The following is a 24591-nucleotide window of genomic DNA, read 5'->3' as shown; positions in this document are numbered from 1 at the left end:
GTATACTAGAGACCCACAGAAAAGTTTATTTGACCCTTTCAAATTTCTCCTGAAAAAATTACAGTTTTAAGTACTTATCTGTGGTCTATTTCTTAGCATCCTATTACTTATTGGTTACCTATGAGGGAAAAAGGTATGTTTTTCTAGATCATTCGTTACTACCTCCCTCATGGTCTTTTGTTAGGATTTTCCCTTGACTGGAATTTCTGCTGAAGTTCAGTGGGAGTGGGTAAAAAGGAAATTCACAAATAAGAATACAAGTCAATCTTAGGTGAAATTTCTAATTACTTTCTCACCTAAATAGAAAATGACATCTAATTGTTGGCCTTTCATCAGGTTAACTGGCAACATGACGAAATTTCCACAGTAAGAGTATTGTTAACATCACAATTTGTTTGGAATTAGGCTGTGGGAAAGAGGAGTTTCTACAGAAAGTTAAGCCAAGTTAAACAGAGAAGGGAAAAAAAATACTGTTATTCCCTTTACTCCAAGTCTGGGTTAGAGGGTTGATTATGTGGGAAGATGCCAAAGGGTCAGATATGCAAAACCCGTGGAATCTGGCTTCCTGACAAATACCTAAATATAAATTATGGTTTCAAGTACTTTTTCCTATTTTGTTCCATTAATTTGGGAATTCTGATATAGATTGTTATCAAAACCCAAAGGAAGTAGTTTATTCTTTCTTACAAATGGTTGGGATATTTACTAAGTAAATAAAAAGTGAATATTATAATATATTTCTGCAAAGATATTTATATGGCTTTAGAGACACCATATTTTTCAGTTAGAATATAACAAGTCAATTATACAATAAGCCCTTAATATATTTTTATACATGTATGATCTCATGTCTTCATTGACTCTTTAGAGAAGATTCTTAATGGAATAGAACATTTCATAAAAATTCATATATTATTGTCTTTAGTTGAAACATAAAGCTACATTAATTTGGCATTCCTATGTATTATTTGGAAGTTGACTTAAAATAATATTACTAAATAATGTAAATTATTGAAACTAAATTGTAGGAATAATTGCTCCAGCTCAAATCAAGGGCCAATTTGATGACATTATCGCTGATGTTTTTAATGAATACTTACAGTGTGAAATAACTTCTCTGAGGTCAACCATGCACTGCATTGCCTTATTTTAGCACAACTCTGGTCCAATATACACATTGCTCTATGTCACTCTAATTTATCGATATAAATATTATAGCATTGTCGGTATAGTAGATGCCTCATATGTACTGATTACGGTATTGAAAAAATATTGTTTCTTTTCCAAGAATCATACTGCTGTTATTTTCATTTTAAGCTTTATGTTCCTTTGGTTATTCTTTTTAGACTTGAAATAAATTCCCTAAACTTGAAATCCAAAACAATTTCTTTATTTTCCTTTTCCTCTTCTTAACCCAATGCCTATGGCTGCCCTGATGTAAGTCTGTTTTGAATTAATTGTATTTTGACCAAGAGCTAATAATTTTTCCTCGTAGCCCACTAATCCTACTTTAGAAAGTTTGAAATATTTCTAGAGAGGATTGGGTATTTTTTTTTTCCTTGCTAACCAAGGACTGCTGTTACTTGTCCTCTGACAGTAAGCAAACAGGAATGCCAGAGAGTGTGGAGCTAAGATCAGATACCAAGTCTACAATTTGATGAGAATAAACAGGCCATACATACTTTTTACTAAAAATGTCTTTTTTCAATATGTTTTATTTAGCTACTGCTCCTGAAAAGGCGCAAAATTATCTGTCTTCTACAATATGTATTAACCTCATTGAAATAATGCAGTTTCAGGATTGACTCATTGACTCTGGTATAAATAAAGATGTTTCTTAGATAAAAATAACAAGTTAGAAGAAATGGAAGATACATAAAATTTCTTTTGGGTGGAAAAATTAATAACTACTGAATTTTATAGTTAACTGTCTAGAATCAATTCTTCTGTTAGAAATAGAAAAGAAAATTAGAGAAGCTGGACTTGTTTTCATTCTAATTATAGATTGCTGAATCTTCCGACAGCTCTGAAACCCATAAGAGAAGATGAAAGGCAATTTGTTTTGTGTTGATTTTGTATAATTCATTAATACACACTTCATGTCAGGTTATAAAGACAACTGACAATTTGACACAGCATTTCCCACCCAAACCTTTCCATTCTCTGATATTAATTTTATTTTTAGAAACTGCCTTTGAAAAACTGGATTTAGACAATATATGCTCCTCCCTAAATACAGTTTGTTTAGTGTTTCTGTATATGCACAGTGGAATGTTGCCTTTTGAATGATAAGTGTTTTACTGGAGTGCTCAAAGTGAAAAAAGAAGGAAAGTAAAAGGGAAGGTAGAAGTGAAAAAGAAATAAGTTATAGAGAGCCGAATAAGTTTTTTTTAAAAAAAAGTAGAACTAAGAAGATGCGGTGTGATAGGGAGAGAGAAGAGAACAGGAGAAAGTGAACATCTGGTGAAAAGGAAATGGCAAGGAAAGAAAAGAAAGAAAAAGGGAAAATAAAAATAGAAAAAGGGTAAAGAAAAGAGGTAGAAATTAAAAGAGAGAGTAGTTTGTTGTTAGCAGATGTTTTGTTGCTGAAGCTACTGCTGAAGATTGAAACTGCACTCCTTTCCCACTGGGGGTGAGACTGACAATGTAAAGAACAGCTTATCTTCACAGGTACAGGACAAACACAAGACTAGATCATCCCTCTGCCCACCCTGAGACAAATGTATATTTGACTTGTTCCTCTAATCTATGTTTATTTTATCTTATGTTAAATGCAGATGGACTGAGTACATAGTTGACTGTTCCTCTTTCCTTCCTGCCCTCTTTCCTCTTTCAATAGTGAAATCCTCAAAACCGTCTTTGGAGAAAGCACAAGCCACAGATTCTACTGTGACATGTCTCTTTTCCCTGGGTATGCTCTCAACATTGGCAAAATAAATTTCTAAATTAATTGAGACCTGTTTCAGACACTTTTTGATTTACACTTGTATGAAATATTTGATCTTGATCAGGCCTAATCAAAAAATAAACAGAATATTTTTTAACTTTGGCATAAGAGCATACCAGTTGTCTTTTATCTATGACCAACAACTTCAGCATCGGCAAAAAAAAAGGACATTTTCTTCCTGTCTAATTTACTGATAAGCATTAACAAAGCTTTCTCACACTAATTAGTTCTTATTAGGGAAAAATAAATAATGACATTAAATTTCAATTGCATAGGATTTTTAAATTAATAAATCTTAAGCTAATAATTTTTTGAAAAATTAAATAACATGTATATTTAAAAAGAAAAAAAAAACAGCTGCTGATATAGTATAATAGCAGTTGAAACAGGTCTGTGCTAGTGTTCAAACTTCAGAGAGACAATGATGACCAACTGCCCTAAGCATAGCTGTGTAGATTCCATGGACAACTCATATTAGAATGAATTTTGCTTGTGTCTTCAAAACTAAATAATACTTATCCAGCTCTACAAACCTTACAAGTCATGTCCCTTCAAATCATTTTAGTGACAAGTTTTGATTTGTCTCCCTGTCCTTCCAAGCAAATCCCATTTGTATAAAATCTACTTTAGCATTAATACCCTTCCCTGCATACATTTTCAGGTAGAGATAAAGGAGACAAAACATCCCTATGCTTTGCTACTGATGATGTCACCACTTTCAACATTCAGCCTTTACTATTAATTTTGAGCATATGACAAATAAATAAATGACCACCTCACATTTCTCTTGTGGTGGTATCCAAGTCCAGGTACAAAATACAGGTTTTGATAAACTTTTCTTAAGTTCAGACTGATCATAGACTCATGTTAAATAATACGGGCTCTCATTCCTTATTTTACAGATGAGAAAACTGAGAATTACAAAGATGTAATAACTTAAACTTCTAAGAGCCACAATTGCTCCATGATTTTGGATTAGGTCTTAAAATTTTGCATGAAGTTATTAAAAATTCAGATAGACTCTTAACCAAAAACTTGTGCTTGTACATTCTTTTAGTTACTAAGTTTATAACTATGAAATTTATATTCAAATTAAGATATTAATATTACATTTAATATTGTAAGCCACTTATCATTTTTATCAATATTAGAAGCAGAAGCTATGTTCAAGCCACCGTTTACCAGAATTCTCATCTCCAAGAGTGAATCCTGCTGTATCAACTTCACAATACTAAAATGGCCAGTAATGGACACAGAGATGGGGGGTGAGAAAGAGAAGTGGAGAAGCGGAACTTGACTTCAGGATTCTTATGCCATAAGATGTTAGGTTTATCTTCTTTCCTGTCAAAAGTGTTACTCAGATTTTTTAAAAATCTGCTCACTTGTGTGTGTGCCAGGTACATATTAATTGGTTGTTATAAATGAGAAAGAATGCCATGCAGTCTAGTAAAAATGTCAGGGTCGGAAAGAAAAGGTGAACCTCATTAGAAAATAAAGAAGTCTTACTTTTTTCACACACTTGGGGCCAAGCCACGATGAAAACATATTTCCACATATAAGGGATTTCCATTATTTGCTGTTATTTTCTGTCAGTCTGGAGATGCTGGAGAAGGGGATCTAGTTTTAAAAGGAAGAAGATAAATTGGAACTAAGATAAGAAGGCTCTATCAAACAATTCCATCAATCACTTCTCTTTTAGGGTTGCATCCAGGATGCCTGCTTCTACTTCATGGGTGGGTCCTTGCTCCCTATAAAGCAGAATTTGTTGATGATTCTGATCACTGAAATGTACACTTTTTCTGTTATCTCCAGAGTCTCTGTGCTTGCACTAGTAACTCTAGTAGTTGTGGGTGAGAGATGGAAAGTCATAATTTTGTTTGAACTCCTCCTTACCTGATCTTTCCATCAAATCACCAAACTTTTATTCCAGCTCCAGGAGGGTATATGATGCTCTAATAGGGTTAATAAATTTTCTAAATTTAACATTATTAATAGGAGAACCAAATGCATATAATTTTTGATGTTTTATACTTAATAGACTTAAGTATAAATACATACCTTAACTTATACTTTTAAAAGTATATACTTTTATTTTAAAGAGTATAAACATATATTTAAAAAATATCCAAGCAGATGGACTCTTGAGATCAAATTTCTGCATTGTAATTACAGAATAAGATTATTCGATTTCACCAATCTGTATATTTGTAGAAAAATATAAAATAATTTCTCTATTGCTCTTTAGATCTTCTACATGTTCACACCTGGAAAACAAAACTTCCTTGATGCTGGGAAATAACAGTAACAAAATAGGGAAAAATGGCTTCATGGAACTTAAATAATATTGGGGGATAGAAAACAAATAGAATAAATTAGTAAAAATACAGTCTGTTAGATAGAAATAAGCGCTGAGGAAGAAAAGAATAAATCACAGTAAGATGACGAGAAATGGTGGAGGTTGGGGCAGGGGGTCTTAAAAGTATAGGCAGTATGGTTAAGGTAGATAATATTGGTTAAGTAGAGAATATGTGAATGAAGACCTGAAGGAAATGAATGAATGAAGACCTCTTCTCACAAAGGAGAAAAGGAATCTGGACCAAAATCATGATCAGGGCAAGGTCCCTAATGGGAGCTACCCTAGCAAGTACAAGAAGCACTGAGAAAGCCGGTGCAGCTAGAGCAGCAGGAGCAAGGGTGAGCATGGCAGGGGATGAGGTCAGACACATGGTGAGTGTGACTCTCACTGAGTGCATAGGGAGTTCATGGGAAGGTTTATGAGCAGAGGACAACAGTGTCCGAGTTATTCTTTGGCAGGTTTCCCCTAGCTGCTCTGTTAAATTAGATTGAATGGGTAAAGTAAAGTATTAGGAAGACCAGTTAGAAGGCTATTTAATAATGTAGGTAAGAAATTCTGGTGGAATAGATTGGGGGGTGTGAAGTGGTCAGTCTTTGGTTTTAGAGACAGTCTTGCTCTGTTGCCCAGGCTGGAGTGGGCCAGTCATAGCTTACTGCAGCTTAAAACTCCTAGACTCAACTGATTCTCTCCACTCAGCTTCCCAAGTAGCTGGGACTACAGGTCCCACCACACCTGGCTTATTAATTTAATTTATTTATTTTTGTAGAGACAGGGTCTTGCTATGTTTCCCAGGTTGGTCTCAAACTCCTGGCCTTAAGTAATCCTGCTGCCTCAGCCTCTGGAGTAGCTGGGATTACAGGCTAACGTCACTGTCCCTGACTGCATCAGTTTTGAAGTTTTAGCCATTAGGACTTCTCACGGATTAGGATGTGCCTGTCAGCAAAAGTCAAACATGATCCTAAGGATTTTTGCCTAAGCCACTGGGATCATGATGATGCCATAACTGATATGAAGAACAATCCAGAAGGAGCAGATTTAGTGAAGGCGGGGAGACTGGATATTAGAAGCTTCATTTCAGACCTCTTACCTTTGAGATGTCTATTAGACATCCAAGAGGAAAGGTCCAGTAATCAGTTGATTACGGAGTTCATAGAAGAGATCATAGTAAAGATAAAATTTGGGAATCTCCATAAAATTAAAGGGAAATAAATGAGCATAGTTTTGTGTTTTCCTTTACCCGCCTTCAGTGGAGGAGTACAGACAGGTAATAGGCTAAAAACGGGAATTGAAATGTATTCAAGGAAATAACAATTATTATTGGCAATGAAATTTTGGCTGGGTAACAGTGAAAAAGGGCTAGGCGTGGTGGCTCACGTCTGTAATCCCAGCACTTTGGGAGGCTGAGGCGGGCGGATTACGAGGTCAAGAGATCGAGACCATCCTGGCTAACATGGTGAAACCCCATCTCTACCAAAAATACAAAAAATTAGCTGGGCGTGGTGGCGGGCGCCTGTAGTCCCAGCTACTCGGGAGGCTGAGGCAGGAGAATGGCGTTAACCTGGGAGGCAGAGCTTGCAGTGAGCCGAGATTGCGCCACTGCACTCCAGCCTGGGCAACAGCGCAAGACTCCGCCTCAAAAAAAAAAAAAAAAAAAGAGTGAAAATGACACTATGAGGAGATTGAAAGAAGATATGGTTTGGTTGTATGCCCACCCAAAATCTCATCTTGAATTGTAATCCAAATTGTAATCCCCACGTGTTGGGGCAGGACCTCATGGGAGCTGATTAGATCATGAGGGCATTTCCCCCATTCTGTCCTTATGATGGTGAGTGAGTTAGCTTTTCCTCCTTTCACTCATTCGTCTCCTTGCTGCTGCCATGTAAAGGACATGTTTGCTTTCCCTTCCACCATGATTGTAAGTTTCCTGAGGCCTCCCCAACCCTGCAGAACTGTGAGTCAATTAAGCCTCTTTTCTTTATAAATTACCCAGGCTCAGGTATGTGCTTATAGCAGTGTGAGAATGGACTAATACAAAAGATAATGTAAAGCTTATAGGATTAATGAGATTTAAGGTCCAGTGTGGTAGAAAAATTATTATCGTTGTAGAATTTGAGCTGTGTAAGTGGGGAGTGTATTAGGGTTCTCCAGAGAAACAGAATTAATAGTTTATCTACAGATATATGAAAGAAGATTTATTATGGGAATTGGCTCACGTAATTATGGAGGCCAAGAAGTCCCACAGTATGCCATCTGCAAGCTGGAGAACCAGGGAAGTCAGTTGCGTAACTCACAGTCTAAGGCTGATGGACTGAAAACGGAGGGCTCTGATGTTCAAGGGTAGGAGAAGATAGATATTTAAGCTCAAGGTGAGAGGGTACATTTGCCCTTCCTATGCCTTTTTGTTCTATCTGGACCCTCAACAAATTGGATGAGTCCCACCCCCATTGGTGAGGGCAGATCTTCATTACGTCTGATACAAATGCTCATCTCTTCCAGAAACACCCTCACAGACATACCCAGAAATAATGTTTGCCAGCTATCTGAGGATCTCTCAGCCTAGTGAAGTTGACATGTAAAATTAACCATCACAGCTGGAAAGATTTAATATGGTATCTGAGAATTAGTTGTGTGAAACTGATACTATGAAAACATTGGGATGTTTGGAAATGACAAAATGAATGACTGAGATAAGATAGAGAATAAGATCACTAGAGGATAGAAGCAGGAACTGGGAAACAGTAATATTGCATGAATTGCCAAGAATGAAACTGATATTCTCAACTAGCAAGGCAAGACTTGAAGAGAATGACAGTGAACAAATATTCAGTTACAAGTTACTAGTAATAACCCAAGAATTCAGTGGCTTAATAATTTATTATTACCTCTCATAGTTTAGTGTGATAACTAGGCTAAGTTGAGCATGTCTTCTTGGAGTCTTTCCTGCAGTGATTGGCTGGGGGCTTTCCTGGGACTGTCAGCTATAGTGCCTTCTCATGGCCTCTCCATGTGACTTGGGCTTCTCATAACAAGTGGCCTCAGGGTAGTCAGCCTTCTTTCATGGTGACTGTCTTCTAAGAGGCAAGAAGCAGAAAGAGCCAGATGAACTAAGGGTTATATCCAGAAATGGTAGGTGATACTTTCACTGTATTCTATTGATTAAAATAGTCAAAAAGCCTGAAACAATTTAAGAATGTAAAGAAACAGACTCTAGTATGACATGGGAACATCCCAAGGTTACATTGCAAAAAAAAAAAAAAAAAAGTCAGGGTCATCTTTGGAAAATTCTGTTAGCCATAGACAAGGAATAAATTATAAGGTATTAGTGGCCTAGATGGGTGGAGGTGGCAAGGGTAATGGTATAAAATTCGTGACTGCAAAAAGGGGTTATTTAAGCAATAAATGAAGGCTGGGGCAGACAGAGCCAGTCGTCTACCAATATATATTTTAAAACATATTTTCCCTCTCCGGTAACAGAATTCTGAATTTATTCATTGAGATATTGTGTCTTAGTAAGATTTCATTTATCAACCTCACTTGTAATGAAAGATAGATATAGATAGATGTTCAATGAAACATAAACGAAAGGCCTTCAGTGGATTTCCAGGAAAGGTCTTTAAAACTGGCAAAAACATCTGATGTTTGCCTCTTGTGGCTCATTCCCCTAGTCTTCTCTCTCTTTCTGGAATATAGGTATATTAGTTTTCTTTTCTGCATAGCAAATTATTACAAACTTAGTGGCTTAAAATAATATACATTTATTATCTCCCAGTTTGTGGGTGTGGAGGCCAGACACAGCTTAGCCGGTTTTCAACTTCAAAGTCTTCCTAGGCTTCAGTCCAGATGTTGGCTGGGGCTGCAGTCTCTCTAGAGGTTTACAGGGGGAGGATCTTCTTCCAAGCTCCCTTGGGTTGTTGGCAGAGTTCATTTCCTTGTAACTACAGGCCTGAGGGTTTCAGTTTCGGGCTGGAGGACATCCTCAGCTCCTAGAAGCTACCCACAGTTCCTTGCCAGGTGGACTTCTCCAGTGTGGCTGCTCACTTCATGGCAGGTTGAGGGGGAGGACTCTAGGGTCAGTGTGCTAGCCAGACAGAGTGTGACATAATGTAACATAACTATGGCAGTGGCATCCCATCATCTTTGCCATGTTCTGTTGCTTAGAAGCAAATTACATGTCCTGCCCATGCTCAATGGGGATTCTACAAAGCATGAGTACCAGAACATGGAGACTGTGATGAGTCACCTGCAGGAATGTCTGCTACAATGTGGGTGACAATCACAATTCCAATAACTATCTTGTAATCTTGAAGAAAGGAATTAAGCGATAAGAAGAGCAAAACTTGGGTCCCTGAGGATTTCACAGAGGTGCTGAACCAACCTTGGAATACCTGCCTCTGGTTTTATTACCTGAGAAATAAATCTCTAATTTGCATAAGCCCCTCAAATTTTATCACTGTCATGAGTTGCTGAACACAGTTCTTTACTGATTCAGGCACTAACCCTTTATTTTTGCCACTTTTAAAATTATGTCTTAGGCATATAATTGCACACATCCTCTTCTTTCTTTTTTACAAAATTCACGAGAGACTAATGTTCCCCTTATTGTAGATAATCACATAAATTACAACAGCTTCCATTGTTAACTACAAACTAACGAGTCCCCAAATGATAGCTCCAAGATCTTCTCTTTAGCTCTCAGATTTCTTATCTTTGATATACCTAGATACTTTATATTCAAAAACACTATCTTTTCAGTTGCCCAGATCAAAAATATGATAATATCTCTTCAATGTGATTGGACATGTTTCCTTTAAGGTTTAAGTGAATAGTGCTCTATAATGTAACTCAAAACTGAGAAGAAAGCAGATGGTGTTTTAACACAATAAATGCCAAAAGTTATGCTGCAAGGAAATGTAAATCTCATCTCCAGAGCCCATATGGACCATTGGCAAGAGATTAACCATTGCTGTGGAAGAGCTCTGCTATTCCTAGATGCTCTGGCAAGACTAACAGAAGCAGAGAGAGAGAGAGAGAGAGAGAGAGAATGAAAAAAAGCAATCTGTGGATCCCAGAGCAAGCAAACACATCCCAGGAATTGAATATTCACTTTCCCAGCCAGGCAGCATAAATGGCCGGGGAAGAGAATAGTCATGATTCACCATGCCTCTAGAACAGCACTGTCCGAAAAACTTTCTGCAATGATGAAATGTTCTGTATCTGCTCTGTCTAACAAGGCAGCTGCCCATAACACGTGGCTATTAAACACTTGAAATGTGGCTAGTGTGACTGAGGAACTGAACTCTTCATTTTATTTAGTGATAATTAAATTAGATCTAAATATCTTGTATGGTTAGGAAACACATTGGACCATATAGCTATGCAGCCTGTGAAGTTTCCTTTGATATATTAGGGGGTTGAAGTGGTGCTACCTGCTGGAGAAAGGACAATGGAAGCCTTACCCTGATGGACAGGAGCAATGAAAAGGCCAAGATGTCTGAGAGAAATCTGAAGGGTGGAGTGTTGGGAAAAGAATAATTCCACATTGGGTTCTCTCCACACAGTGCTTAACATCCTTTAGTTAGCAAGTTAAAAGGTGTTTGGAAAGGAAATTAACAAGTTTTGGGGCAATAATATATATATTATTTTATTCTAAGAACATTTGGGTATTTGAACATCTAAAGTACCAGCAAAAGAATATGTAGTCCTTTCATGGAAGATTATAGTTTTAAACAGCACTTTAGCCTGGGCGCGGTGGCTCATGCCTGTAATCCCAGCACTTTGGGAGGCCGAGGCAATTGGATCACGAGGTCAGGAGTTTGAGACCAGCCTGGCCAATACGGTGAAACCTCGTCTGTACTAAAAATACAAAAATTAGCTGGGTGTGGTGGCGTGCGCCTGTAGTCCCAGCTGCTTGGGAGGCTGAGGCAGAAGAATCGCATGAACCCGGAAGGCAGAGGTTGCAGTGAGCTGAGATCATGCCACTGCACTCCAGCCTGGACAAAGCAAAACTCCACCTCAAATAAATAAATAAATAGCACTTTTAAAAATTATGAAAATAGTAACATTGTTATGATAAATATTTGGAAAATATGAAGCATTCTAAAAAAAAATCACTGGTAATCTCATTACCAATAGCTTACTTCTGTAAAACTTTTAGTGTATAATATAACCTTCCAATTTTCTTTCTGTGTGTATCTATGTGTTTGTATTTATGTGTGTGTATACACGTATACATACATATATCCAAAATATATATACATATGTAGATGTATATATCACAACTGATACACACATATCAGTGTATGTAATACAATTGGTCTAATACTGCTTTGTTCCCTTAACAGTAGATTGTAAACATATTTATAGGGGTCCTCATTTATCTGCAATGTGATTTCAAATGGGAAGCAACGTGATGAAGTGTTTTACCCCCGGACTTTGGAGCCGAACTACCTGGATTTAGGTCCCAATGTGTGATTTACCTATTGTGTGACATTACGCAAGTCCCTTATCCTTTCTGTACCTCAGTTTTCTCAGTTCAAAAGGTTGCTGTGATAAGTAAATAAGTTACTATATGTAAAGCATGTATTACATCTGGCACAAAGTAAGCACTATATTTATGAGCTATTATTATTATCATTATCAATGGTTGGATACTATCCCATCCTATGAATAGATCATAATTTAAATAACAAGTCTCAAAATATTTCATACCCAAAAAAACTTCTTTTTAATACCTATAATAGAATATAGCCATTATTTTAATTCATTCAAGTAATGGTTTATGTTATACAAGATCAGGGAAAAAAGTAAATGAAGTTAGTTTGTTCTCTGTTGAAAGCAGATATTTAGAAAAAATAAGTTACAAGTACATAATTATTTTAATGGATATATATATACATAGAAATCATTTATGTTGGCATTTTTAAACTATAAGACTTTCAAGAGAAAATGTAAAAGGAAAAAGTCATAGATATGTTTCTACAGGTTTAAGAGTACATATTCCACCAAATCTTTATATATGCAACATTGAGAAGTGTTGTCTTAGAATTAACACGGTGTTAAAAATATTTTGGTTGTGTTCCAGTAAGAACTATCTACACACAAACAGCAACTCAGCTGGAAAAAGTCCCCACAACACAATTGGTTTCCAGAACATATATTTCACAGGGTACATTGCTTCTGCTCTAATCAAACGATCCTTAGTAAGTAATTCAAAAGAACATCTCCATTGGCAATTTGCTGACACTGGTTTTCTTTTCCCACAAATTGAAAACACTGATTAAGGAAAATAATCTGACCAGGCATGTGAGCAAATCCAGTGCCTGACAGGAAATCTGTCTGAAATAACTCTTCAATGAGCCTCCCCTATTATCTAGATATTCCAATTCCTGTCTTGGGAACATGGGAGACTCCTTTGGGGCTGAGGGTAGAGATGAGATGGAGGAATCATATGAAATTGTTAGCTTCAATTTGTGACATGCAAGGTTAGACTAAGAAGGAGAAACTGCCTGACCAGGGTACATGTGTCCTGCTATGTAGTTATCAAGGTGTGGAGCTCCTCTCTATAAATATATTGCAGAATGTGAGATAGCTCACTATCAGAGAGTATATTATATTAAAAACTCTCTCTGTTTACTTATCTCTTCTAGCTTTGCCAAGTTCATAATTATATACTCTCTATGAATTACATTAAATAATTTAACATGTCTGGCAATGGCTCAAAACCTAAGACATATTTAGGAAAATGCCCAAGTTTCTGTGGTTTTTGTTCTAAGAATACTGAAGGCTTAGTCAGAGACGTGGAGTAACTGCTGGGTCGTGGCCAGTGTACTTGAAGTGATGGTGGTTATGCTTACTCCAAAGATCAAGAATAAAACATTTTTCTGATCCCAATCACCTTGAAAGCATGATCATTCTAAACTTTTTATGCTTTTCACTTCCAAAAAGATTTTCAAGGTAACCAAAAGTATTAGTTGATAATACAAAGGTTTTTTTTTTTCAGAAGCATTCCAGCTAATACATATAAAAGAAATATGGTAACTAGAAAATCATCAAATTGCAATTTGTAATGAAATAAATGATATAGACAACAACAAAAATTTGCTGAGCTAAGGCCAAGAATGAGAAGGTCTTAATCATGAGAAAAACAAATATAATTTGATCGGACTCTTGCATGGTTCTACCTTTGGTTAAGGATCCCCTGATGGTTTTTCTGCTATCTTCTGTATTTTCTTCACTAAGTATCCTTGTTCCTCCCTCCTTTCTTCCTTAAATCCTTTCTTCCTTCTTTCACTCCTCTAATAACTATTTATTGAGACCATGTTATAATTGGCATTGAAGATGCAAAAACTGTCAATGTGCATTCCTTGTCCTGTCCTTCAGGGACAGTAATGAGTAAGAAAAGGGCAAAAGCGGCTGGGCACAGTGGCTCATGCCTGTAGTCCTAGCACTTTGGGAAGCCAAGGCAGTTGAGGTCAGGAGTTCAGGACCAGCCTGGCCAAGATGGTGAAACCCCATCTTTACTAAAAATACAAAAATTAGCCGGGTGTGGTGGCACACACCTGTAATCCCAGCTACTCGAGAGGCTGAGGCAGGAGAATCACTTGAACCCGGGGGGCAGAGGTTGCAGTGAGCCGAGATCACTCCACTTCACTCCAGCCTGGGCGAAAGAGCAGAACTCTGTCTCAAAAAAAAAAAAAAAAAAAAAAAAAAAGGGAAAGGACAAGAGCCAGATACCAGTAGGTTTGAATACCAGGTCTATCATTTCTATGCTGTGGAATTTGGGGCATGAGACTTAGGACCTCTGAGCTTGATTTTCCACTTAAGAGTTATTGTGAAGATAAATGAGAGAGAACTCTCAAAGCACCTAACACAACCATGTAGTAACACAAGCACTTGAGAATGGTAAGTCTACTACCTTTCCTGTCCCCCTGCCCCACACACTCGTGCGTGAGAACAAAGAGTTCTTTCATTCCTAGCCCTGTCTCCAGTGTGGGATCTTCGGCTCTGACCAGGGACCTGGACACCTCTGCCTTAGCTGCCCCTGTTGAATCACCCACAGCCCCTCTTATGAGCTGTTCACATCAGGCCTAATCACCACCAACTGAAGAAAGCCCACGGGCAGAAGCAAAGGGAAAATGGAATCTGGTCCAGCGATTCCAATTTAGCTTACTTTAACCAAACAAGTATTGGCTGACAGGATGCAGCATGCCCACTTATACTACGTGTACCAGTTCTGAGTTTCATTTTTATTTTCATAAAAAGTTGAAGCTATAGATGTGATTATGATACATGATATACTTCTGTAAACACAATATTCTTTTGGAAATATCTTTTCTTCCACGATCCGTTAACTCTATTGATAAAAATTAATACTTGGTCGATAACTCACAAGAAAGAATCATTCTCATCTGTCCTGGCCTCAAGCCTTTCATTCTGCTTTCAGCCTGACACTCAGTGGTCTCTGTAACTCTTGGAATCTTAACTGTCTATGAACTCTCAAATCTGGAAGAGCAGGATTTCTTTATATTTCTCATACTCTCTTTTGCTCTCTGTGTCATGTGTATAATCTACAGTTTTAGATGGTTATGAGGGTTTTAGTTTCTCCCTTTCCCCTTGTTGTCCTGACAAGGGCAAGTAGGTTCTGATGGGCTTTGGGTGGGTGTTCTAGATAACAGATCTCCATAGGAGAAACAGAATTTGCATCAGAGCCTGTCTCCACCGCTCTCACAGGAAAGGCCTGTGCACAGGGACCTGAAAGTGAGGTCTTTAGCCTAGATAATGTCTTCTATTTCTTATATTATGTGACATTATTATGACTTTTTGCTACTTCTATGGGAATTCTCTTGTGAAAAATTACTGTAAACGATTTTTTTAAAAGTCAGTTACGATGATGGGAAAGGACAGGGCAATTAATACTTGATTGATAACTCACAAGAAAGAAATGTTCTCATCTGTCCTGGCCTCAAGTCTGTCATTCTTCTTTCAGCCTGACACTCAAAGGTTTCTGTAGCTCTTGAAATCTTGACTGTCTGTGAACTCTCAAATCTGGAAGAGCTGGTTTCAATCAATGTAATACAAAGTACTGGTGGCATTCCTTAGGCTGGATGGTCAGGAATGGCTTTGCTGAGGAGGTAATAATAGTAAGCTGAGATAACTGCTCTACTAGGATCTGGGGAAGAACATCAGAGGCAGAGAAAGCAGCAAGGCCCTAAGGCGAGAAGGAAGCTGGCAGGTTGGAGAACAATAAGGACAATGATCAGACTGAGGCATAATTACAGAGGGCAGACTAGCAGGGATAAGTGGTTGGAGGCCAGATAATAGTCTCTTATAGGCCAGAGGTATGGTGGGCCAGGACAGATGTGGTTGAGATTGTCTTCTCCAGCACTTCAAGGAGCTGTGAGTTGAGGCAGGGGTTGAGATCGCTCCTTTAAATCTGGAGGAAAAGTCACCTGCAATATCTCTAGAAATAATGCTTCGTATTCTAATACCATGATACACTGCTGGAACCGATTTTTCAAAAGACTTAAATAGAAAGTGTAACCTAGTGCCTTTTACATGAGGAGAGTTAGTTTAAGAAGAACCCAGGAGGCAGAGGCTGCAGTGAGCTGAGATCGTGCCACTGTACTCTAGCCTGGGTGACAGAGTGAGACTTTGTCTCAAAAAACAACAACAACAAAAAACCACAATGCGATACCACCTTATTCCTGCAAGAAGGGCCATAATCAAAAAATCAAAAAATAATAGATGTTGGTGGGGATGTGGTGAAAAGGGAACACTTTTACACTGCTGGTGGGAATGTAAACTAATACAATCACTATGGAAAATAGCGTGGAGATTCCTTAAAGAACTAAAAGTAGAACTACCATTTGATCCAGCAATCCCACCACTGGATATTTACTGAGAGGAAAAGAAGTCATTGTACAAAATGAAAGAAAAAGATACTTACACAAGCATGTTTATAGCGGCACAATTCGCAATTGCAAAAATATAAAACCAGTACAAATGCCCATCAATCAACAAGTAGATAAATCAATTGTGGTATATATATATATGTATATATATATGTGTATATATATGTGTATATATATGTGTATATATATGTGTGTGTATATATATACACACACACACACACACACACACACACACTATGGAATACTACTCAGCCATAAAAGGAATGAAATAATGGCATTTGCAGCAATCTAGATGGAAATGGAGACCATTATTCTAAGTGAAGTAACTCAGGAATGAAAAACCAAACATCATATGTTCTCACTCATAAGTGAGAGCTAAGCTATGTGGATCTAAAGACATAGAATGATATGACGGACTTTGGGGACTCTGTGGGAAAGGGTGGGAGGAGGGTGAGGGATAAAAGACTACAAATTGGGTACAGTGTATACTGCTCAGGTGATGGATGCACCAAAATGTCAGAAATCACCACTAAGGAACTTATTCGTGTAACCAATCCCCACGTGTTCCCCCAAAACTTATGGAAATTAAAAAGAAAAAAAGAAACAGAGTTAGTCTATTTTTTTCCCACGCAGGATGCTTTTGGTCAAAGGACACCACATAAAATCAACAGAAATAAATTACAAAACAAACTCCAAGGTAAGTGACAAAGTTCAAAATAATGTAATTTTAACATACCACTCAATAGGAATGTTCATTAGGTAGCAATGCAGGTTTCGAACATAGAAATGAATATATCATATTTTAATTTAAAAACATGACAGGCAATATCAGCTTGTATTACTGAGAATTTCATATAAGTACTGTGTGCTAACCAATTGCACTACTGGAGCTCCTTATCACTAAGAATTTTAAACCCAAGTTCTATTTGTAGTTTTGTTAACTGATGATGTAATAGGATGAGTTGCTCTCACAATTAAAGTAATCAATGAATGTAGATTTTAAGAGTAGAATGGTAATGACACTGTTTCATAATGTAGACTGAGAGGAAATATTATATATTAATAATTGTGATGATGATAAAAAGAGAGCTTTGTTGAGGGTGATCTAGTAAACTGAGTAAATGTATTGCAGACAGATTTCTGTTCTAGTCCCTGCTCTCCTACGTAGAACTCATATGAATTGCTAAAAATCCTTCGACATGGCTTAGCCTCCGTAACTTCATCTGTAAAATGGGAATGATCGTATCTATCTGTCAAAATTATCTTTCTTTAGTTAATGAGATAGTGTTTGGCAAGCCTCTACTGAAGTGGACTCATACCCAGTAGTCCTCCCATCATCTCTCCTGTTACTCAGGCCTCCCTTGCCCACAATCCACCCGTACCATAAATGTAAGGCACACCAAAAACTGATCTGCTTCAATAATGTGGTTAGTTTCATTTGGGTTTTGTGAGTTACTCATCAGAGTGATTTATGATGCATCTTATCACAGAATAGTTTTTGCAGAGATAATGATTTAGATGCCAGTCCAGTCCTTCTCCCATAGAAAAGATATCCATCATGATAACGCATTAGGGTTTAAGTCTTAGAATTAACAAAATAAAAACTCCCTGAAAAATTTAGCACAATTTAATACATAGCCTCAAAGTAATGAAAGAGAATGTACCATGTTCCAATATATATGCTATGTACCAACATACCATATACCAATGTAGTATACATATAACTAGTTACTGAGGTCATTGATGCTATTATACCTAATGAATCAATTTTTAAAAAGGAGAAAATAATAAAAATTAGCTAGTTAAGGAATAGATATGAGTTAGGGTTCATGGAAATAAAATTTTGACTGTTTGTGTTCCCAAACCAAGAGCAGGACTGTTGTTTTATAATTAATGAAAACAGAGGAATCTTATCATCTGCATGCCAGACTGAAAGAAATGGCATATAATAAATCTGTCTTCCTTGTTCTTTTGCAGTGTTTCAAAGCATGTACCTTATCTCCAGGGAAATGTATGCAGCTTGCTTTTAGTCAGTTTACTGATTAAAGGAAGGAAAGCTGAAGGCACATTTGCTCAAAACATGTGGCCCCAAATTTGGCATCTCATTTGTTGCTGTGTGGTCTGCACTATGCCCTGCTACCTTGCTGATGCCATTCTCCATAATCTGACTTTTCTAGTGGAAGAAAAATCAGCTTCACAGAATGTATTCTTCTCTATTTGTATTATGAGGTAAAAGGTAGTATGCACTTTTAAAGCTGAACAGAAGCAAATTTTAATAGATGCTAAGTTTATATTAACACTATCTCATATATTGACATACAATTATAGTATTAAAGGATTTGGAATAAAAAGCAGTCTTACGTAAGGACTGAAATGGAGGACTGGGTAAGGCTACCATAAGGTAAAAAACAAACAAACAAACAAAACCCCAAAAAACAAAACCAGGAAAAGTGGTGAGTTGCGATCAGTGATTACTAGATTTGCTTGAATTGTTAGTAACCAGGGCAAATAGCAACAAGCTGGTCAAGATTTATGGCTGTCGGCGCAAACTATTCCCAAACCACGACTTGCAAACTTAGAAGAAGACATATTTCTAAGAAGAGAGAACGTTTTCCTTAAGTTCTGGTTTTTGATATGCTTGCTCATTATTGTGAGGGCATCTGTCTCACTCAGCTGACCCATCACAGCAAATATATCTGTATCTTTTTCTTAAATGGAGCAGTAGATCCTATTTGCATTTGTCTCCCACTGTCCCCTTCCCTTGGTAAATCTGACTATAGTACTTAAAAAGTTTATGTACTGACCAGCGCAGTGGCTCACGCCTGTAATCCTAGCACTTTGGAAGGCCGAGGCGGGTGGATTGCCTGAGCTCAGGAGTTCGAGACCAGTCTGGGCAAAATGGTGAAACCTCGTCTCTACTAAAATAAAAAAAAACAAACAAAAAAACAAATTAGCTGGGTGTGGCGATGTGCTGTAATCCCAGTTACTTGGGAGGCTGAGGCAGGAGAATTGCTGGAACCAATTCTGCCTTGGGAGGCAGAAGTTGCAGTGAGCTGAGATCATGCCATTGCACTCCAGCCCTCGTGACAGAGCGAGACTCCATTTCAGAAAAAAAAAAGAGGTTTATGTTTATGTAGGGAATAAGTAGGGATTTAGCCCTACTTATTAGCCCTGGCTAGCAGGAAAGTAATGAGTTATTTTATAAGAAATGTTACTAATTAATGTGGCGATGAATCAAAATGCATGATTCACATCATTGCTGCAAATACATTTATATAGGATCACTTAAAGTTTGGTAACAACTGTGCTTTGCTAATCAGCCTAAGTCAAATGTGAATGTTGTAGAACATCCTAAAATGACCTGAATAGCAATGATACCCATGAAATTTCTATAAAAAATCATTATCTGTTAAACAGAACAATATTTCTTACAATCCCATCATAATGTATATTCTTTATTATTTGGTTAAAAAAGCACATATCAAAATTTATCGTTTCAACAGTTTCCATAATGTGTGTTCTTAATGCTGCTCTTAAGATCCAGCAAGATTGTAAAGCACCTTTTGTGAATCAGCAGAGATGAATGCACTCAGTATCATTTTGGAACCACATTATTTGCTGCAGTTTAATACTTGAAAATATTTTATTCATATAAAGTGTTTTTTTCCCCAAGCTAACCACATCATTAGAATTGCCTGGGGAGTGGGGATTAAAAAAATAGATTCTTTCCTGAAACATTTGATTTAGTAGTTCTGGGGTTGAGATGAGGGATCTGGGTGTTTAAAAAATTCCCTAGGTGATTGATTTGATCAGGCTGACTGGGAAACACAGATGCAAAGAATGCATATCCCTACTTATTAGAAATATCCTTTTTCCCATCCACGCTGAGAAGCATGTTGTTAATACTGTCTTATTTTACATATTACTGAGTAATAGGAGTTTTCTTCATTCATGTAGGGTTTGAATACTTGAGGGTTCTCATGAGCTGTTGGTGCCATCTTGATGCCACCCTCCTAGCTTAAAACCTCCCTTTTAATACCGACTGTGGGAGTAGTGGAAGAGGTGGGCTATTTATTATGTGCTAGCCTGACATGCCTTAGAGGCTTAGCATGCCTAACTTATTTCTACCAGTCTTTTATTAAACAAAAATTATACAAGGGAAGTTCCTAAAACATAGCTTTAGAAAAATTGTCCACCCTAAAGGAAAATATTGGTTCAACAAATAGTTGATTAATAAAGTTGAGTGTTACCTTGAATATTTTATTTAGTGCACAGACTAAAATTTTGGATACTGGTCTCGTTTTCTCTTTTAAAATAACAACTACTTCTGTATTTACTAAACTTGCAATTTGCTCCTTTCCATGTCAGGTTTTGTAACAGGTACAAGTGATAAACATCTGGCTTTTAAACAGAAGAGAAGTTTCTGCAAGCATAATGTAAATATCAGAACAGGAAAAGAGAACTGAAGCTATTAGAAGCCTATGAGCTGATATAAACATTTTTAAAAAGCAAGTTTACAAAACATACAATTTAATTCCATTATTTTACAATAAAAATAAACATATTAAATCAACACCTATATGAATAAAGAAAAATGAAGACTGGAAGGAAATATATCAAAATGTCAATAGTGTTTTTTTTTCTGATTCTGAAATTCAGGGTATTTTACTTTTATTCTCCATTTTTATTTGTATTTTAAAACTTTTAACAATTAAGATGTATATTTATGATAAAAACTATTTAAAATTATCTTGAAAAAGCCACATTTCTTTTCCTGAAACATTACTGAGAATATGTTTTTTGTGACTTGCTTTTCAATTCCTCCTTTAAAATTGACCTTGGAAATTTTGTCTGATATTTGTATGTTCACCCAAGCAGTAAATTTATGCACCAAAAATCTGCTACAGAAAGTTCACACTGAAGGGTGTGTTTGATAAGGTGACATTAATAATATACTGTCAAATCTATATTTATATATCTTCAACTCATTTGGAAATTTTTAGCTCTAGATTAAAACAATTTAATCTTTTCTGTGAAAAGAAAATGGGAACAGTGTTCTGAAGAAATAATTTAACAAAAGGATTAGGGAAAAGGTTATGCATAATAACCTTATATAGAAGTAATTTTTTAAAACCTCGAACTACTTATGTTTCAAGGTAAAAATGTCCTTTTTTGACATAATTGTTTAGAGAAAAATTATGGTTGGATGCAGTGCCCCCTCCACCTATCTCTCTCTTCTCCTTTGAGAGGGACTTGATTCTAATGCTGTCATGTCCAATAAAGGAGTAAAGTAGTTACAAGTAACTATCAATTTCCTCAAAGGTTTTATGTGAACATAATTACGCTCCCCTTAAACATCCTATTGGTGTGATTTAAAGATAAAATTAAGATAGCGATTACTTTGATGTTTTAAAATCACACCCAAAGAAAGCATACTTGGATCTAGTCAAGTTGAAGATGGTCCAGATTTACTCTCCCTCCAGATACCACCAACCAACTGAAAACCATATATGAAATAATGGTGTTCAAAGATTGACATGAGACAGCACAAGGGAGGATCCCTAAAAGAGGGAAAATAAACCTGGTAAACTCTATGATGGTTTCAGTTTACTGACTGGAGGGAAAACCCAGGAAGAGAATTGAAAGAGACTTGTGTTCTCCCTGAGTTGAGGAGTTGTGTTGAGAATCTGAGAATGCCAGGGAGTCTCCAAGCACTTGTAGAGCAATTGAAAAGAGAAAAGTACTTTGAAAATACAATCAGAATAAGATATACAGCTGCAGCCTGAAAAAGCCAAGAAAATTCTGACAATTTACTCTCTCAAAGGGTAAACAATTCCAATGAAAATTGTGTTTTACCCTAGAGATCTTGTGTTATTCTATGTGAGCCAAAATAAGAATGAATATTTCCTTTGGAACCTCAGGAATCTTGATTAGATAAGATGAACTAAATCTACCTTAGGCTATTCAATTAAGAATGGGGGATCTAGTGTGCCATTTAGAATAACTCACACTGTTGTCATTGAACATATAGTTAGCTGTGCTCTATAACATAATAAAATGAAAAAAATCTCCAAAAGTCTAACATCATAAAAAAATCAGTTAAATTATGTTAGTCCTTATAGCTGACATTTTATAATGGAGCCCAGATTAGATTGCTCTATATATAATATTAAAATTTAGGGCAGAAAAAGAGTGATTGATCAGAATGCTTTTCTTCTTTTCTGTACTTTTACACAAGATCAGAGCTTTGTCTTCTGAGAATAGACCAGGGGTCATAAACTCAAATTCCAGAAGATGCAGCCAGGTAACACACTACATTGAAGTTGAGAGCACATAACACGCCTGAAGATATTAATTTAATTAAAAACAAAAGCATGTGTCATCTAACCAAACACCTGCCTATAACTCAAGTGTTTGTGACTCTTGGAACAGACTTTGATTTCTTAGAACAACGGGTACCTCTGTGTCTAGAAAATTATCTGGCCTAGAATGACACCCCATAGATATTTGGTACAGAGACTTGGCTCATCTCTGGTGATCTATAGAATGGCTTGACATTATTGGAGGCTTCCTTGAACAGCTTAATTTTTAGGGAGTGTGAACTAGGGATTTTTACAAAAAGAATTAATAAAAAAAACCCTCAAAGTGATTTTAAAACTTAATGACATCGTGAAGTCTATTCTTTTGTTGAAGAGGGTAAAGTTTGAATAGTGCCAATAGCCATCTAAAGCGTCCTTAAACTGATTTCCTTCAAGCTCATGTTTTGAACCTCTGTCAATGCCTAAGTAGTTCCACTAACTTAAGGCTAGGTGCCAACTAGTCACTTAAAATAAAAAACAATACATTAGCAACAGCATGCTTATCACAGATGTATTGGAAGGGCTGGTGACTGAAATTGATTACACATATTGTGATTCTTATATAATCCTCAAGAGACCTTTAAGGGAGCATAAGCAGATTCAGCAACTGCAAGAATTTCAGAAAGAACCCCTTCTAATCACACTCAGTGGATCATTTAGCTTACCTGAATATTTCTGTCCACTATCCAAGTGAACAGTGAACTTTATTTGGAATTTGTGCTGAAAATCCCCCATTTATCTCTCATTTATTTTGAGACAGGGTCTCGCTCTGTCATACAGACTGTGGTGCAGTGGTGCAATCATAGCTTACTGTAAGCCTCAAACTCCTGTGCTCAAGTTATCCTCGTGTCTCAGTGTTCCTAGTAGCTAGGACTACAGGCATGTACCACCATGCCCAGCTAATTTTTACATTTTTTGGTAGAGACAGGGTCTTGCTATGTTGCCCAGGTTGGTTTCAAACTTCTTGTCTCTAGTGATCCTCCCACCTCTCCCTCTCAAAGTGCTGGAACTACAGGTGTGTACCATTGTGCCCAGTTCCCTTTGCCTTTTGAGATCCTTTCTCTATCCTCTCCAATTTGTTCTGTGTCCTGGGAGCTCGGCCTGTGAGGAATGCATCAAAAGGCTGCCTTGCCCTCTGACCTCTGGTTGGATTCAGCAAATGAGGGAAACTGAGAAGAGATCAGAGGGATGGAGGAGCATGAAGTTGTGGTATTTATTTCATTGGCTCCCTCTCTTCGAGGTTGTCATAGGGGGGTTGCATCCCTCAACCAAAGTACACAACTCCCATGAAGAGGTCTTCCTTCCCTGGACAGGTGTCTCTGTCTCTGTCTCCGTGGATCTCAGTTAGATCCCCCTCTCCTTCGCCTTCAACGGTAAGAATAGTGATAGCTCCACTGTTAGGATCCCTAGGCTGGAGCACTCATCCCTGTTGCTTTCTCTAAGCCCCGTCCGCATCTTTTAAATAGTCCTTATTTTCCGCTTGCTCCTCAGCTATCTTGAGGGTGTTGTCGATTTCCTGCTGGGAGTCGACTGAATACACATGCAGTGTGAGGACAATGAGCATTTGGTTGGGTACATGAGCAGGGAGAGAGGAGGCCGGCCGCAACGAACGAACCATCTCGCGCACTCATCTGAGTGGTCTGATAAGTAGCACACAAGAATGTGTGTGTTTGATGGTACGTATTACTAACAAAAGAAAAAAAAACTACTTCAAAAGGATCCTAACAATTCTCTGAAGCTTTTTGCTAAACTTAGTGAAAAGCATTCTAAAATCACACAGTGAAGTACAGTTTAGTTTGATTGCTGAGATCAGCAACCAACTTTTAAAATGCCTTATTGTTGGTATTATCAAATATAGTAATGAGCAAAGAATAAGCAGAAAATGATAGTAAGAATGTGACAAATATGGAGGAGAGAAGACCGGGGAAAGGTCTGACATTAAATTGGCCATGAAGTTATAAATTACTTGTGTCTTTCTAACTTAACACAGTTTTGCTAAAACTTCTAACAAAAACACAT

General features: G+C 37.1%; 1 long non-coding RNA gene across 4 annotated transcripts; it reads right to left on the bottom strand.

The window, feature by feature from the left end:
* Nucleotides 1-4453: 4453 nt before the first annotated feature.
* Nucleotides 4454-24197, bottom strand: LOC107974122 (uncharacterized). Of its 4 annotated transcripts, XR_001716668.3 has the most exons (5): nucleotides 23238-24197; nucleotides 19018-19131; nucleotides 15235-15425; nucleotides 8186-8374; nucleotides 4454-4564 (listed from the first exon to the last, which is right to left on the bottom strand). It is a non-coding gene; the product is annotated as an uncharacterized LOC107974122 (long non-coding RNA). The 4 variants fall into 4 exon arrangements; XR_010156729.1 differs by lacking the exon at nucleotides 15235-15425 and having other exon boundaries at nucleotides 23238-24183; XR_008547643.2 differs by lacking the exon at nucleotides 4454-4564 and having other exon boundaries at nucleotides 8162-8374; nucleotides 23238-24179.
* Between the last annotated feature and the right edge of the window lie 394 nt (nucleotides 24198-24591).

Source organism: Pan troglodytes, chromosome 3, assembly GCF_028858775.2.
Source record: "Pan troglodytes isolate AG18354 chromosome 3, NHGRI_mPanTro3-v2.0_pri, whole genome shotgun sequence".
In the NCBI taxonomy this organism is placed as follows: domain Eukaryota; kingdom Metazoa; phylum Chordata; class Mammalia; order Primates; family Hominidae; genus Pan; species Pan troglodytes.
Note: the sequence above shows the minus strand (reverse complement) of the source record. Positions and strands in the feature narration are given on the sequence as shown.